The sequence below is a fragment of the Marmota flaviventris genome, chromosome 2, assembly GCF_047511675.1.
Source record: "Marmota flaviventris isolate mMarFla1 chromosome 2, mMarFla1.hap1, whole genome shotgun sequence".
In the NCBI taxonomy this organism is placed as follows: Eukaryota; Metazoa; Chordata; class Mammalia; order Rodentia; family Sciuridae; genus Marmota; species Marmota flaviventris.
In genome coordinates, this window is record NC_092499.1 from 33,058,749 (window position 1) to 33,067,955 (window position 9,207).

Below are 9,207 nucleotides of genomic sequence, written 5' to 3' on the forward strand. Positions count from 1 at the left end.
AGTCAGGGGTGGTGGGTAAGAATGTATACATATGGTGGGAGGTCGTTGGGCCCGCTGATGGAGTAGACATAAAAAGTCTAGAAATACATACTTTTACTTTATATATATTTTTACTTTTCTTACCTCTATAATTACTGCATGTAAATTATTAAAATGGGGTTTCTTAGGTTCTGATTTGCATTGAGTCTTATGGGAGCTACTTGAATGAGTGTGTTCAGTTGTGAAAATTGAGTCAAACATTTTGGTATGTGCACTTCTTTGTACTAAACTTTGCAGAAGGTGTATGTGGTGTTTTTTGTTTGTTTGTTTGAATTGTCAATGGACCTTTTTTCTTTATTGATATGTGGTGCTCAGAATTGAACCCAGTGCCTCACATATGCTAGGCAAGCGCTCTGCCACCGAGCCACAACCCCAGACCCTGTCTGTGTGTTTTAATTGGTGTTTTGAATGGAAACATTGGGAATCATTGATCTAATGTCCACATAATATCAAACACTGTCAGAAAAAAAAAAGTTTGACAGTCATAGTTTGTTTTCAAAGAGTTTCTAGTCTGGTTAAGGTTTAGGATCCAACTTATTAATGAAGAACCATCTTTAAAGCACCCACTCCTCCCCTGCCCCACCCCAGCATAGGCTTTTAAAAGTAAATGTAACGCCTGTAATTCCAGCGCCTCAGGAGACTGAGACAGGAGGATCATGAGTTCAAAGCCAGCCAGCCTCAGCAAAAAGCAGGTGCTAAGCAACTCAGTAAGACCCTGTATTTAATAAAACACAAAATTGGGCTAGGGATGTGCCCCTTTGTTTAATCCCTGGTAATCCCTCCTCCCCCCAAAAAAGTAAATGTAAATTGCATGCAGTGACCCACACCTGTAATCCCAGCAACTCCGTTGGCTGAGGTAGGGGGATCTCAAGTTCAAGGCTGGCATCAGCAACTTAGCTTAGGCCTTAAACAACTTAGGGAAAACCTGTCTTGAATAAAAAATAAATAAAAGACTTTTGGGGTAAAGCTCAGTGGTAGAGCACCAATGGGTACATTCACAGTATCAAATAAATTAATTAAAAAGATCTGGGGCCAGGCGCAGTGACGCATGCCTGTAATCCCAGCTGCTTGGGAGGCTGAGGCAGGAGGATCACTAGTTCAAAGCCAGCCTCAGCAAAAAGCAAGGCACTAAGCAACTCAGTGAGACCCTGTCTCTAAATAAAATACAAAAAAGAGCTGGGATGTGGCTCAGTGGTCAAGTGCCCCTGAGTTCAACCCCTGGTGCAAAAAAAAAAAAGTAAAAATTAAAAATAAATAAAAAGAGCTAGGGATCAGCGCAGGAGACAGCCCCTGGGTTCAATCCCCCAATACCACACAAAAATAAATATTTACTTATTTTTGGGCCTGGGGATTGAACACAGTGGTACTTTACCAGCCCTTGTTATTGTTGAGACAGGATCTCACCAAGTTGCTTAGGGCCTAAGCTGAGGTTGATCCTTGAACTTATGATCCTCCTGCCACAACCTCCTAAGCACTGGTATTACATATGTGTATATATGTAACATGTATTACATACCACACCTGGCTTAATTAAAAAAAATATATACATATATATATATATATATATATACACACACACACACACACACACACACACATATATAGGAGGACTCCAAGCCCAGATGATTTAGGAAGGCACTGGAAAGACTCAGGCTTAAAGTGACAGCTAGGGCTTCAGTAGGTGAAGCTGCAGGAGGGAATACCAAGCCAAAGACATGATGAAAACATCTAGATTAAGGTAAGTGTGATATAAGTTCTGCCAATCCAGATTAGTTGGGACATTAATATTTGTGCTTTAGAATATTAGGAGAAAATTTATCTTTCAGATCTGATACCAAATTGCAGAAGGTACATCTTACCTGAGTAAATTTATTCAGAATAAAAATAAATTTATTCAGAAGACAACAGGGAACATTTAGTGTTTGAGAATGGGAATGTTTTAAGATTAAGCTGGTATTTCAGATGTATTGAGGTGGGAAAGGAGGAGAATTTGGAGACAGGAAGAATAGTTAATAGTCTATTTTAGCTGATGAAAGGACTTTAATTCAATGCTATTTGCAGATAGTAATGAAAGGAAGGGTGAATATGGGGGGAGCTATTTAGAAGTAAGCTACATGTATCCTAGAATGTGAGGGTTTCATCGATTTATTCAGAAAGTATTTATGCAGTGACTAACCACTCACTCACTACATGCTAAGTACTGTGAAGACTTAGTAGCGATCAAAATGTTCATTTTCATCTCCTGACTTAAGAAATTTACACTATCTTTTGATAAGTGTAACTTTGTATGAGCATTTAAGTAGAGGACACAGAAGTGAATATGGGCTCACGTGGACACCTCTGGACATTTAATCATCAGGATTACTCTTAATTGAACGCAACGTACTATGTTCCTTAATTGAAATACTATTAGACAGTTGGCTAGCAAGAGGTTATGGAAGATTACTCAAGCAGACACCTCTACCTAAGGGTTTTTGTTTCCTTTAATAACCTGGATCTAACAATTAACCTCAGGAAAAGTTCACAGGTAACGCTTCACTTTTGTTCTTTAGTTTGGGTTGTATCCTGAGTGACCCTTTGTTTAGGCATATGTATTGTTACAGAGGTGAGATCATCCCATTATTGCTGTATTACAGCACTGTTAGAATTACTTGTTCACAAACTTGGTTCTTGATACTATCACTTTGCATGAGTGTGTGTGTGTGTGTGTGTGTGTGTGTGAATGTGTGCACACTAGGGATTGAACCCAGAACTCATGCATGCTAAGCAGGTGCATTACTACTGAACCACATCCCCAGCCCCAAAATTGTTGTTCTTTCAAGGTCATTAACACACAGAAATGAAATATATAAAAAGTATGTACTAATAAGATTAATCTTTTTTTAAATATTTATTTTATAGTTGGACACAATACCTTTATTTCACTGATTTATTTTTTACGTGGTGCTGAGGATTGAACCCAGGGTCCCGTGCGTGTAAGAGGAACGCTGTACCGCTGAGCCACAACCCCAAGATTAAATAATCTTGATGGGGAACAAGATTACTGAATATAACCTTGTAGAAGATGAAGAGGGTTGCCTGTAATCCCAACTACTTGGAGCCTGAGGCAGGAGGATCATAAGTTCAAGACCAATCTTGAAAAATTTGTGAAACCCTGTTCCAAAACAATAAGAAAGGGCCCGGAATGTAGCTCAGTGGCAAACCTCTGGGTTCCATCCCATCCCAGCACTATAAAAAATGGTTTGGGGGTGATTTCATCTTAAAGACAGAATTTTAAGATTGACCCTTAAACATCATAAGCATTATTGTCTAGGAAATTAAAGGTTTTCTAGTGGAGGACTTGCTAGAATTTCAGATTTGTTAGGTCTGGTCTGTCACCCATCATACAAAGGACTACAAAAAGGTAATACAAGGCTGGATTTGTGGCTCAGTGGTAGAGTACTCACATAGCACATGTGAGGCACTGGATTCAATCTTCACCACATTAAAATAAATAAAGGTATTATGTCCATCTACAACTAAAAAAAATAATAAAAAGTAGCACAGGTAGGTACTATTTTTTTAAAAAAATTGTAGTTGTAGATGGACAGCATGTCTTTATTTCATTTGTTTTATTTTTACATGGTGCTAAGGATCAAACCCAGTGCCTCACACATGGTAGACAAGTGCTCTGCCCCTGAGCTACAGCCCCAGACCAAGAAGTTACTCTTTTTTTTTTTTTTAAAGAGAGAGTGAGAGAGAGAGAGAGAGAGAGAATTTTTTTAATATTTATTTATTTTTTTTTAGTTTTCGGCGGACACAACATCTTTGTTTGTATGTGGTGCTGAGGATCGAACCTGGGCCACACACATGCCAGGTGAGCGCACTACCGCTTGAGCCACATCCCCAGCCCAAGAAGATACTCTTTTTTAAAAAAATTTTTTTTTTAGTTGTAGTTGGACACTATACCTTTATTTTATTTATTTTTATATGGTGCTAAGGATCGAACCCAGGGCCTCACATGTGCTAGGTGAGCACTCTACCACTGAGCCACAATCCCAGCCCCCAGGTATGTACTCTTGAAAGTCAACCAAATCAAGGGCAGCTGCTAAAAATCTTTGCTTTCACATCAACTTTGGAAAATTTTTGGAAGCACAGGAAGGTCACTTAGCATGTTCTGCTTAAAGGATTTTTTTCTAGACTCATCATAACAAGTTTGCTGCTCAAAAGAAAACCACTGTCTGCCCACACTTGGCCACTCTACATTTAGAATCCTAAGCAGTGTGGTGAAGGAGGGCAACAACATCTAGCAAAGAGTGTGAGCCTAATTGTGAGCAGATAAGCGCTGCATACATTTTACATTTTAACTATTTCTCCTGTGTGCTGTGGAAGATTGGTTCCAGAGTTGGCCACAGTAATGCCTCCTATTCCTCATTCCTTTATGCAGTATGACTTTGTCACTCTTCTTGTCAAGTTTATTTCCCCTACTATTGAATCTGAGCTGGCCTTCTGACTAGTCACAAGGTGGCATACATGATAATGCCCTAAGCCTGGACCCTCACAGGCTTTGCAGTTTGTTTTTGCCTTTTTGGGGTTAAGCCTTCATGGGAGTTCAGTTACCATCATAGACCCTAGGGGTTGAAAGACTACAAGGAAACTGAATGTAATCCCAGATGCCTGTGAGGAGGCAAGATTGCAAGACTGAGGTCAATAATGGGCGAATTTAGCAAGACCAAGTTTCAAAATAAAAAAGAGAACTGGGGATGTGGCTCCGTGGTTGAGTGCCCCTGAACAAAATCCATGGTACCAAAAGAAAAAGAAAAAAAAAAATATAACCCTCCACCCTAGGGGCTGGGAGTGAGGCCACAAATCCTCCAACCCAAATCAAAGCTGCCTGAATGAGCACAGTTCTCATCACATGGGGCATAGCCAGCCATCCTAGCAGGGCCTGCCCAAGGAGTCCACGGAATCATAAATAAATACATTATTTAAGTCACTGGGTTCTGGAATGGTTTGTTACATAGTAATGAATTACTGGAATAGTCACAGTATTGACCAAATGATGAATACCTTATTTGGTTCTCTGGCAGAATGTTTTTGTTTTCCTTAAATCTTGATCATACCCATTTTTTTTAACTATATGCCTGAAGCAAAATGCCCTTTAGGATTAATCAATTTGTTCATATCCCACCCTCCTACTGGGGATTGAACAGAGGTGCACTTACTTTGCTACTGGGTTATATCCCCAGACCTTTTTATTATTTGAGACAGAGTCTCGCTAAAGTATTGAACAAGTTGGCCTTGCCAAATTGTGATCCTCCTGCCTCAGCCTCCTGAGTAGCTGGTATTACAGGAATTCACCCCTGCACCCAGTTAATCTACAATTACTAAATAAGGTTAGAAACGAGAACTATAAAGGGAAGTCAAAGTGGGCTCTGAGAGTAAAACTAGTGAAATCTGGTTGGGGATCAGGAGATAATGTTTGTTGGTTGACTCAATTCCAAGGATGGTAATTGGAATGCCAGGTGCAGGAATTTATGAGAGACAAAAATGCACCAATTAGAATCTGGGAAACCAGGTGCAGTGGTACATGCCTGTAATCCCAGGAACTCAGGAAGACTGAAAGTTCAAGGCCAGCCTCAGCAACTTATCAAGAAGGACACTGTCTCAAAATTTAAAAATAAAAAGGAGTGGGGATGAAGTCAGTGGTAAAGTGCCCTCAGGTTCAATCCCCAGTACCAAAAAGAAAAGAATCTGGGTCTTTTTCAGGAGTGAAACAAAATGAATTCTGAGCAGCAAATGTTGAGACAGGAATAACAAGTTTTATTGGAGAATAACCCCTATAAAAGGAAAGGCAGGAGAAAGTGGAATTGGGCAATGAGATCTGTCAGACCTCGATGTCCAGTGGGGAGTTCCAGAACAGATTTCTCATAAAGAGGGATGTCCCATGGAAATGCTAAGCTCTTGTTTCTTGTACCTTGTTCATTAAAAAAAAAACAACAAAAACAACAACAACAAAAAAAAAACAACAGGGATTGAACCCAGGGGTGCTTAACCACTGAGCCATATACCCAGTCCTTTTTTATATTAGAGACAGGGTCTCACTGAGTTGCATAGAGCCTCGCTAAATTGCTGGGGCTATATTTGAACTCATGATCCTCCTGTCTCAGCCTCCTGAGCAGCTGGGATTACAGGCTTGCATCACCATGCCTGGCCCCTTGCTCAATTTTTAACTAGGGTCTGGAATAGTGGTACAGCTGTACTTCATCTGCTAAGGGTTGGGGGATGTAACTCAGTAGTAGAGTACCCCTGAGGTCAATCCTCAGTTCAAGGAGTGGATTGGGGTGGGGTTAGCAGTGAACAGATCAACTAATCCTAATGAGTATTTTGCTTTTGGTCATATAGTAAAACAATGAGATTGTAGCTAGCCAGTTTTCTTGAAGGGGCATCTTGAAAGAAACACATCTGTGTCTGACAAAGAATTATGGATCTTATATATGTTCTTTTCTTTTTTGGGGGATAGGGTGGGGTATGAGGGATTGAACTCAGGGGCACTCAAACACTGAGCCACATCCCCAGCCCTATATTGTATTTTATTTAGAGACAGGGTCTCACTGAATTACTTAGTGCCTCACTTTTGCTGAGGCTGGTTTTGAACTCACAATCCTCCTGCCTTGGCCTCCCAAGACACTGCACCCGGCTTATGTAGGTTCTTAAATGGTAACTGCATTGGTGGGTTGTATGAATGAAGTCAGTTACTATATTTCAGAGTGGTTATTATGAAAGACAAATTTAAGAGAATTGTACATCCCCTGCCCCTTCTCCAACATTGGATTATGAGTTAATTATCTCCCTTGCTGGGATATGACAGAACATTGTTCATAACTGTCATAGTGCTTATTACCACCACGTGAAAATATCTCCTTACATTCTCTCTCCTCCTACACAGATCCCTAAGGGCAGAAGTGTTTTATTTAACTTTGTACCTAACAAATGCTGGGCTGATGAAATAGGTAAATACTCAAAAATAAATGAGAAAAGTAACTATCTCTTGGGAAAGGGAAGGCACTGCAGAATTATACTATGTATGAATATATCACAATGAATTCCACTTTAATGCCTAACTATAATGCACCAGTTTAAAAAACAGAAGGAATACCAATAGAGAAAGGTGATAAGGGGGAGGGAGAAGAAGCAGCACAGGGGTAGTACTGGGGACTGAAATAGGGCAAATTGTGCATTTATAAATATGTCAAAATGAACCCAATTATGTAAAACATATAACACTAATAAAAACAAATAAATGAAGCTATCACTTGCTTTATATAAGTCCTGTTATTACATGTAAAGTAAATGTACAAACTATGTTTATTTATATACTCATTCCAACAAGTTAATTCAGCTTCCAAATAGGTGATCCAGTGAGAAGTAATTGACAGTGAGAAATGTTAAGTCTGAAGGTGGGGACAGAGCCCACTACCTTAGATCAAAACTAAAGGCTCTAAGAGGAATAAATTAAGAAGTGAAGAGGGGAGTGGGGGAAAGAAAGAAAAACTGTCAGGTAAGTTAATGAGAAAAGAAAAACCAGGACATGAGAGGGAAAAGAATGCATAGCAGACAGAGGGGAAAATAGAGTAGAGCTGTGAAAGGGAGCAGGGAGGAAGGCTTAGAGCTGCACTGCTCCAGGAAGTCTCCATCAATAGAATCCTCACTGACAGCTGTCACCATAATGGGAACTGGCACCTAAAGAGGAGGCTGAGTCTGGTTTAATTAAATAGCATTATCTATGTCCATTGGGGGTGGGGAAAAGAATGGAAGGATTCGTAACCTACCTCTTTCCATAGAAAGGAAAAACAGCTTTGCCAGGAATTAAAGGGAGTATTTTCTTCCCCAATCGACTTTCCAAGAGCCCCATGTGTCCCTATTCATGGTATATGTTCAAAGGGACCTGTTCTGCTCTGGTGGGAGTAACTAGAATCAATTATCAGTTCTTTACCTTGAACTGAAGAAAAGGTTTACTCACCTCTTTCCATCTTTCCACAAGCACCATATAGCAGGATGGATCCTTGATGTAGCAGGAAGCAAGCACCATCCTTGATCACTGGAAATAGCGCCAAGGCTTCATTCTGCCCACGTGGGCTCTTAATCCAACTTTGCCACCAGTTGAACAAATGACATTGGGCAAATGGTTTTATTAGTTTAATCTCTTCGGCACCAAGATTCAGTGATATGATCATCTAACTAAGGAAAATAAATTCTGGACTATTAAGGAAATTTAAATTTCAGGTCTGGGGGAGGATAGTGTGTCCTGGGGTTTGAATCCAGGGTCCCAAACACGCTAAGCATGTCTCTACCCTGAGCTATACCTTCAGCCCAGGAAATTCAATTCTTTTTACTTTTACCCAGGAAAGTAAGATCTTAGAGACAAATCTGAACTTCACTAAAGAAAAAAAAGAGAAAAAAAGAAAATTCTGCTTTTTTTATTTTTTGGTACTACAGATTGAACCCAGAGCTTTAAGCAGCTGTAAACACCCTCGCCCCCCTCTGCCCGCTGCCTTTGTACATGCTGTGCAAGCACTGTTTAAGCTCTATCCCAACCTCTGAATTCCTAATGTTAAGAACTTTTTTTTCTTAACATATTGTTTTAATTGTAGATGGACACAAAACCTTTCATTTATTTATGTGGTGCTGAGGATCGAACCCAGTGCCTCACATGTGCTAGGCAAGTACCTTATCATTGAGCTCCATCCCCAAGAATTCTTTTTTAATTGGTATGTTATTAGAGTTGGATTACTTTTTTCACCCCTTTCTGGTTACATCAGATCTCAAAGATCATAAAGTTTGAGTCATCTTGGTTCTACAGATTTACTGATTTAGACATGCTGGCCTGGAGTTTGGGAAAGCCTGACCAACAGCTTCCAACCTCCAAACAAAACAAAATAAAATTTAAAAGCCTGCTAAACTTAGGAAACCTAATCAACAACCAGAGACAGTGGGCAAATTTCTACCTTTAGAAGACATGAACTCTACAGGAAAATTATATTCACTGGAGGTTGTTTTAGGACAAGGCTGAGTAAATATTTCAACACCATATGTTCAGTTTTGGCAGGAGATGTAGGTGGGAAGGGAATCTCCATACTAGGAATGCCCATATCACACCCCTGCTGGCTAGTCATGAAATAAGGAGAA